Source organism: Mus pahari, unplaced genomic scaffold (genome assembly GCF_900095145.1).
Source record: "Mus pahari unplaced genomic scaffold, PAHARI_EIJ_v1.1 scaffold_11309_1, whole genome shotgun sequence".
Taxonomy (NCBI): Eukaryota; Metazoa; Chordata; class Mammalia; order Rodentia; family Muridae; genus Mus; species Mus pahari.
Window position 1 is genome coordinate 18,745 of NW_018392451.1, and position 8,034 is coordinate 26,778.

The 8,034-nt window shown below is 44.8% G+C and overlaps 1 pseudogene across 1 annotated transcript; it reads left to right on the top strand.

Moving 5' to 3' along the window:
- Nucleotides 1-6,231, top strand: LOC110315030 (annotated as a pseudogene). Its single transcript, XR_002380195.2, has 2 exons — nucleotides 1-50; nucleotides 4,553-6,231. The product of XR_002380195.2 is annotated as an NACHT, LRR and PYD domains-containing protein 1b allele 4 pseudogene (transcript).
- The last annotated feature ends 1,803 nt before the right edge of the window (nucleotides 6,232-8,034 follow it).

An 8,034-nucleotide genomic window follows, 5' to 3' on the forward strand; every position in this document is an offset into this window, starting at 1 on the left:
GGAACCTTGTTCAAGGACACACACTCCAGTGGGCTCTGCAGAGGAGCAGGGTAAGTACTGGGACCCAGATTCCAACAAACCACTTAGTTGTGGGAAGATAAGGGCTGGGGTTTCACTCCACTAAGGAGTATGTGGCAGACATGGGGTCCTTGTCATATAAACTAGGGCCCAGGGCCCAGGGCCCAGGGCCCCAGCCTCTGCTTGGAGAGTCTGTAGGCCAGTTCTGATGAATAATAGACCTCTGGATTCACATGTCTACTTCATGTGTATTCCTTCTCCTGTCATAGCCTATCCTGCATTCTCCTGTCTGCCCTGAACCTGAAGGAATAAGTATCCTGAATGATGAGGTAGTCAGAGGGAGGGCCAGGGATGTGATATATACCAAGTATAATATATACTATTTAACCAGGGATGTGATATATACCAAGTATAATATATGCTATTTAACCAGGGATGTGATATATACCAAGTATCATCTATGCTATTTAACCAGAGATGTGATATATACCAAGTATCATCTATGCTATTTACAGGGGCTGGTGTGGGAGCGCCAAGGTCCTCAGAGAGCTAAGTTAGAGACAAAATTAGTGAAGAAAATACAGGATACCTCAACGAAGTTGCCTTAGGACTATAACAATGGCCCAGGGGAAAGAGTGGGTCCCCAGAGAGTGTAATCTTGACTCATCTGAGACACAGGCTACAGTGTCAGACTGGCCTTCTCAAGTACACTCCTGGACAAGGACACAAAACTAATTTTTTTTTAATCCTTAAACTGGGGCCTCTAGCAAGTCTTGTGTCAGTCTGTCCCTTGCATACATGTGGCCCTTTGGCTTTCTCTGAGTAATGTGCCTTTCATCAAATTGTTAGTTGGCTCTGTATTGTTCCCCTTGTGTGGCACCGAGGGACAGAAGATGTCTAAAGATTCCTTCAAAGCGGCTAGCCTGAACTTAGACTGAGCCTTTACTCCCCCTCTGTCCTGTATCTTCCCACCTTACCCTGGGACACAGAAATGTCTGAAGTATCGATCTCCTTAGAGTGGGACATCAGAAAAGGAAGAGGATGAGGGCAAGGGATAGTAAGTGTCCTACACAGTCTACCATGCATCCTCCATCTGTGCATTCCTGTCCTCCCATCCTCCTGTCCTTGTTACTCCAGCACCCACCTTTCCATTCCCAAACTCTCATCCTTGATTCACGTCCTCTAATCCTCCCAACCATCATGCTCTGACCCTGCATCCCTCCATCTTCTTACTTCTAAATTTCCCCACTCCCATTGTCTAGATGTCACCTTCCCACTCCTCCCTCTCCATCAATCTCTCTGCCTAGGCTGAGGCAGTCTTCCCTGCTGTGGTTCTCCAAAGGTAAGAGAGCTAGGTCTCCTGTATACTGCTACTGTGGGGACTAGTGCCTTACTTCAGGAACAATACTGCTATGCACCAACAAACCCAACAAACCCCAGGGGTTAACAGCACCCAAGATTTAATGAAGGACCAGACCAAAAAAATCTAGTAAATAATGTCTTCCTAAGGATGGGCTTTTGGTTCTCTCTGACTTGGTTCCTTCCCTTGATCTTTCCATTTCTCTTTGTCCTTTAAAAGTTATACACAAGGGCCTCTTGGATCAAATCACTGCCATTACACAGTCCACATGAGGACAATGGCTGCCCTGGCTAGGAACCTACTGAGTCCCCTATCCTACAACTCATTATACAGTTTCACTGCTGAACTCAGCTGTTTTCAAAGTTCCTCCACAAATAAATGGCAGGAATCACATGATCCAGCAGAACAGATCAAGTTAAAACTCTCTTTCTGGCATAGGAAGTCCATCCACAATGTACACCCACCCCCTCTTAGCCCCTAGGGCGAGAGAGATGAAACTCAGCAAAGTGCACAGTGGCAAACTGGAGCACGTTAAATCAAGAACAATTGTCTGAGTTTGGTTTCCGTTGCAGGCAGAAAGCAAAGAATGAACAACTTTTTTAAAAATTATTTTATTTATTTACAATCCAGTCATTTTCCTCCTCCCAGTCCCTGCTCCCACAATTCCTCATCCCATTCCTCCTCCTCCTTGCCTCTGATAGGGTGCCTCCCCATGGAAGCCTCCCCCTTCCTGAGGACCTCAAGTCTCTTGAGGATTACGCAGATTACCTCCCACAGAGGCCAGACCACACAGACCTCTGCTATATATGTGCCATGGGCCTCAGACCAGCCTATGTGCACTCCTGGTTGGTGGCTCAGTCTCTGGGAGATCCCTGGGGTCTGGGTTGGTTGAGACTGCTGGTCTTCCTATGGTGTCACCCTCCCCTTCAGCTTCTTCACTCCTTCCCCTAATTCAACCATAGGGGTCCCCAACTTCAGTTCAATGGTTTGGTGAAAGTATCTGTCTCTGTCTCAGTCCATTGCTTGTAGGGCCTCTCCAAGGACAGCCCTACTAGGCTCCTGTCTATAAGCACATAAAAGCATCAGGAATAGTGTTAGACCTTGTACTGGCTAGTTTTGTGTCAACTTGACACAGCTGGAGTTATCACAGAGAAAGGAGCTTTAGTTGGGGAAATGCCNCCATGAGATCCAGCTGTGGGGCATTTTCTCAATTAGTGATCAAGGGGGNGNGGNNCNTTGTGGGTGGGACCATCTCTGGGCTGGTAGTCTTGGATTCTATAAGAGACCAGGCTGAGCAAGCCAGGAGAAGCAAGCCAGTAAAGAACATCCCTCCATGGCTTCTGCATCAGCTCCTGCTCCCTGACCTGTTTGAGTTCCAGTCCTGACTTCTTTCAGTGATGAACAGCAATGTGGAAATGTAAACCAAATAAACCCTTTTCTCCCCAACTGCTTCTTGGTCATGATGTTTGTGCAGGACTAGAAACCCTGACTAAGACAGGCCTTGATGCTCCACCATGAGATAGATCCAAGTTGGGCTGGTCATTGGACTGCCTTTCCTTCATTCTCTTCTCCATTTTTATCCCTGCAGTTCTTTTAGACAGGCACAATTCTGGGTCAGAAATTTTGACTGTGGGTTAGTAACCCAGTCCCTACACTTGAGGTTCTGTCTATATACTGGAGGTGGACTCTTTGAGTTCCCTTTCCCCAGTGTTGGGCATTTCAGGTATGGCGACCCTCACTGAGTCTTGAGTGTCCCTCATCTCCCAGGTCTCTGGTACTTTCTAAAGGATCTCCCAAGCTCTCACCCCACAATGCTGCTTATTTCCTTTCACTGTCCTAGCCTTCTGGGTTTCTCTCCTGAACCCCCACATAACTAATCCTGTTCCCTTTTTCTCCTGACCCTTTTCTCTCCCACCCAGGCCCCCCTTCCTCTTCCTCCTGTGATTATTTTCTTCCCCCTTCTAAGTGAGTGGGCAACTTTTTTTTTATTCTTGTTTTTTTGGTTCGTTGATTGAGTTAGTGATTGATTAACTGATTGATTGATAGATTAATAGATTGATTATATCCTAGGATGGTTTCAAATTCTCCATATGGAAAAGCTGGGCCTGAGCTCCTGATTCTCTTGCCTCTGTCTTCTGAGTAATAAATTATAGAGCTACAGCACCATGCTTAGTGATTTTTTTTCTGGAGGCTGAAATACTAAGACTGAAAACTATGACTATCTAGCCTCAAAAAGGGCATATAAAGGCAAAAGTTGTCTGCTGGAATAAAGGGGGGTACCCCTTCTCACAAAAGCTTGCCTATTCCTAAAAGTAAAGTATTGGTCAGTCAATTATTAAAGGGCCTGAACCCATGACTCCAAACACCTACACTGGACCAGTATCCCTTATTCCTTATTCCGTTGGCAACTGAATTTCAAACTGAGTTTCAGAGCAGGCAAAACATATCCAGAGTAACCACAAACAAGGCTTGTTGTTACCAAAGATATCTGGAATACAGTACAAAATACAGCCAAAATTTCCAGGCCTGGGGACCAGGAACCAAGTCTATGTCCTGAAACATGGACTCTATGCCATTCCTAGACCTTCCCATCAGACCCACAATCTCAGGACATTGAGCTGATGTTGTCAGGACTACAATGGTGGATCCAGTAGGATCTGTAAGGAGAAGACATCTGATCCACTGTCTGCAATCTCCCCCACTGCTCCACAGCCTCCTACAGGGAGAGACCACAGCCGCCAAACTGCAGATGGGAAAGCAGAGTTCAGTGGAGCTACTGCATAATCTCATAGACTGAAAGAAGACAGAATCATGTCTGTGAACTCACCCCTTTACTCTCAACCTCAAAAGCAGGTCTGGCACAGAATAAGAAACTGATAAATGTCTGAAGCATGAATGAATTTCAGACAGCACTGTTATTAGTCCCATGACTACTTGAAGTAGAATCTTCTCCTCTAAACTCACATTTTATTCTGCACTACACTGTTCAGAATATATCAGTATCCACAGCCTATATGCTATACAGCTTAGACAGATGACTAAATGCATCCAGATGATAAAGTATCAAAAAAAGGAGGAAAGGAAGGTAGGAGGGAAGGAATGAGGAAAGGAAGGATTGATTGAATGAACACACACTAACATATACACTTCTCAAACTTTCTCTCTTTTATTTAGGAATCCTTTCAGAAATGTATATGAAGCAAAAAGATGAGAATCTTTACTCCACCCAGCCATCAAAGGTGGAGAATCTGTCCCAAAATTCCACAAACCTTCTACTCTTCCGAAAATTGTGCCCACAAAGATCAAAGAAGTTTGCCAGGAAAAGATGGCACCAGTATGTACCAGAAGAAAGAGGATATATGATTGAGATCCAAGACTTACTTGGCCCAAACTTAGGTATTCAGAAAGAGCCTCAATTAATCATAATAGAAGGGGCTGCTGGGGTTGGGAAGTCAACACTGGCCAGACAGGTGAGGAGAGCCTGGAAGGAAGGCCAGCTCTACAGGGATCACTTCCAGCATGTCTTCTTCTTCAGCTGCAGAGAGCTGGCCCAGCACAAGCAGCTGAGTCTGGCTGAGCTCATAGCACAAGGCCAGGAAGTGCCCATAGCTCCCATCAGGCAAATCCTGTCTCAGCCTGAGAAGCTACTCTTCATCCTGGATGGCATAGATGAGCCAGCATGGGACTTGGAGGAACAGAATCCTGAGCTATGTCTACACTGGAGTAAAATGCAGCCTGTGCACACACTGCTGGGAAGTTTGCTGGGGAAATCCATCCTTCCTGAGGCTTCCTTCTTGCTCACAGCTCGGACCACAGCACTAAAGAAATCCATTCTTTCCTTGAAGCAGCCATGGCAGGTAGAAGTCCTAGGATTCAATATGTTGGAACGGAAAAACTATTTCTACAAATATTTTGCGAAGGAAATAGAAGCAATTGCTGCATTTAGATTGGTTAAATCAAACCCAGTGCTCCTGACCCTGTGTGAGGTTCCCTGGGTGTGCTGGTTGGTCTGCTCTTGCCTGAAAAAGCAGATGGAGCAGGGTGGAGTACTCTCACTGAACTCACAGACCACCACAGCCCTCTGCCTGAAATACCTTTCCCTGACAACCCCAGGGCAGCATATGGGGACCCAGCTCAGAGCCCTCTGTTCATTGGCTGCTGAAGGCATCTGGAAAAGAAGGACCCTGTTCAGTGAGAGTGACCTCTGTAAGCAAGGGTTAGCAGAGGATGCCATTGCCACTTTCCTGGAGACTGGTGTCCTTCAAAAGCAGCCCAGTTCTCCGAGCTACAGCTTTGCCCACTTGTGCCTCCAGGAGTTCTTTGCAGCCATGTCTTACATCTTGGAGGATAGTGATGAAAGACATGGTGATGTGGAATTCAAAAGAACCCTGAGAACACTGCTAAAAATGTATGGAAGGCAAAACCTGTTTGAGGCACCCACTGTGCGCTTTCTATTTGGTCTTTTGAGTAAAGAGGGATTGAAAGAAATGCAAAAGGTCTTTTCCTGCCAGCTTCATGGGAAGTCAAAGTTGAATCTGATATGGTACATCCTAGAGAAATGGCAACCCCATCAAACATCTTGTCTGGGTTTGCTCCACTGTCTGTATGAAAATCGGAATATGAAGCTCCTGACACTCATGATGCATGATCATCAAGGAACAATAGTGCCTGGCCTAAATCACATTGCACACACAGTGTTGCAGACAAACTTGGAGCACCTGGTGATACAGACAGACATGGATCTCATGGTGGTCACTTTCTGCATTCAGTTCTGCTATCATGTGAGGAGTCTACAGCTGAACAGAAAAGGGCAGCAGGGATATAATTTAATGTTCCCTGGGATGGTTCTGTGAGTATTTGACATAGCCCACTCTCTAAGTTCTCTGTGAAACCCATGATCCCACATTTTCTGAGAACCAGCAGCATCTTACCTGGTTACAGAGTAGACAGGTACAGGTCATCAGTAACCTCTAACTGCTGAATTGAAACATCTTTCTTTATTTTCTTTGGTGTGCTTGATCATAGGATGGGGATATGAACTTGTCTGTCCATGTGTGTCAATAAGGAGAACTCAGCTTCTCTGTTTCAAATCATCTTCACCATTCATGGGCTTCCAATGGCCACAGTTATCTGATCCTCCCTCTTAACATGCTTTCTCTCTGAGAAACAGCTCATTTCTGTAGGCACCATCTCCTATCCCCATGAAAGTAACCTTGGCCCTGAAATATTTCCCCATCTCCTAGGAATGCATATGTATGAGAATCCCTATAGTTTCTCTGCCCAGATAATATCTGTATGTGTCAATAAAGGCAACCAGGCCATGGCACTCAGCTGAAAGGCTCCCTAACTTTCTGCCAATCCTAGCAGCGAGGTAGATGTATTTGCGACCTCTGTGCAGCACAGCTTACTTAGAATCAGTGTGTGTCTCCTTCCCCCTACATGGTTCACCCCATAAATATTCATTAAGTACTTATTTTATACACTGACCTACCAATCAGTCACAAGAGGAGAAATAAAATTTCTGTCCAAGGATCACAGAAACTGGGAGAGAAGACAGCCACCTGCTCTAATTACATAGGGAGTGACTTTTTCCATGACCAAGCACATACCAGGTGTCAGGGAAGTGGGTGTTTATTTGCATGGAGAGATCCTAGGCGTAGTACTGTTTTTAATTAAGTCTTCTGTTTCTACATGTTGAAACCTTTTCTCCTAGTAATCTGAGCTGGACTTTCTGGCATAAGCCTGAAATTCCATAACTCATGAGGTTAAAGCAGGAAGAGTCTTGATTTCAGGACTTTGACACCATTTTGACAGGAAAGAAAAAGCTCCCGTGAAAAACAAATGACTTGAAAGTAGTGGAGCGACTGTGAGAGAACAGAATAGGTGAGGAGAAGGGGGAAGTAGGGCAAAGAGTGCATGTGATCAAACTGTGTTAGACACATGCAGGAAGGTGTCAATGACTATTTTCTATGATTAGGATGGACTAATAAGTACTTGTAGAAAAGTGAGTATGTATCAATTATCAAAACCAAAAAAAAGTTAGTATGAACCAGAACTCCATTTCTCATAGAGGACAGCATTAAGAAATGGAGAAGCTAAGCTTGGCTGTGTACACCTGTCATCTAAAACTCAGAATGCAGAGGTAAGGCCAAAAGTCCTAGTCCATCCTGGGCTACAGTATGATGCTGTCTCAAAATATCATGGGCTAAGGATTTAACTCATTGGTAGAAAGACTGCTTATTGTGTTGAATAATTTACACTTGCTCTGATAAAACACCATGAACAATGCAACTTATACAAGAGTTGATTTGGGCTCATGGTTCCAGAGAGATCAGGATGCATCATGGCATAAGGAAAATATGGTGACTGGAGTCAGCAGCTGAGAGCTCCTATCTTATATCACAAGCAGGAAGTAGAAACAGTATACTGGAAATGGCTCAAGATTTAGAAATATTTTTATTTTTATTATTATTATTATTAATTAAGCTATTATTTGCTTTATATCTGGATCATAGCTTCCCCCATTCCTCTCCTCCCACACTCTCTCTTTCACTTTATCCCCCCCCCATTCACCCCTCCTACATGTCTCCTCATGAAAGGGAAAGCCTCCCTTTTATCAACCATATCAACCAGCCTTGGCATATCAAGTTATACTA